Genomic DNA, 1,137 nt, shown 5'->3' on the forward strand with positions numbered 1-1,137 from the left:
TCTTATCCATACGACGTTGGGAACTCTATGCTACCACTTTCCAAAGAGGAAATTTACTCGCTAATCCGATCCGCACGCTTTGCATAGCAGTCTATCAAAATAATATTTTGAGATATACTGAAAGTTCCAAAGAGATCTTCGCACTAGAAGTATTCTAAAACGTGAAGAATACAACCCCGAGGGAACAAAATGACCCCAGGGCGTGCGGATAGGGTTAAAATGTATCACTCTTTCACGATCACATTGACACAATTTAGATATTTAAGGAACAGGATAGTTGGATCCTGCCTGATAGGAATAGGACAAACATGTTCTGAACAGAATACAGCATTCTAGCAGAAAAACGAAAATACTCAAAAGAATATAGAAAAAAAAGAAACTTCTCCATCGAAACTTGAATTGATATCATTGCCGTATAACGGCAAATAGTGTAATCATTAGACAGGGGGATGCTGATACCATGCCCGTAACAGAAAAAAGAGACCAGCCATCTGCTGCAAATGTCTCGCTAAGGCAAGCACGCGCAGGGGATTTATAATGAAACAAAATCTTTGAGTTTGGAGGCTAGGGTATACAGAAAAAAGGTCTCGGGAAATAAACTGTTGATGACAATTTGGTAATTTGCAACTTCACCCCCCCCTACCCCCACACCCTCTACCTTCCGCAGACCACATACGCACGATCTAAAACACTTTTGAAGAGAGAAGGATTACTCACTGTGCCACTCACACTTTTCCTGCAATACAATCTCTCCAGAAATTAAGAAAGTCGTTTCGACCTCGATAACATGGTTTGATATTTCTAATCTGGCAAGCAGCAACATGCCTTTTTAAAGAGTTCAGTATCCTTTGAATTTTTATTTTTGCTGGTTTTCTTGATAATTAAAAAACTTCGTAGAGCAGAGCATGCCGTCAAATAACTAGACAGTGTAAGTAGTTCCATGTTGGCCGTTGAACCTTAGCTGATTTATCTGTATTTCCCTCCACGGTTTGGATTTTCTGTTGTCTCCCAACACTCAACTGAAAGTATTGAAAGCATATCCAAATGTTGATGTAATAATAATAATAATAATAAATAATAGATAGCATTTGTATAGCGCATATCCCCGCTCAACAGCAGGCTCTATGCGCTTTACAC

The sequence above is a fragment of the Aplysia californica genome, unplaced genomic scaffold, assembly GCF_000002075.1.
Source record: "Aplysia californica isolate F4 #8 unplaced genomic scaffold, AplCal3.0 scaffold00177, whole genome shotgun sequence".
Taxonomy (NCBI): Eukaryota; Metazoa; Mollusca; class Gastropoda; order Aplysiida; family Aplysiidae; genus Aplysia; species Aplysia californica.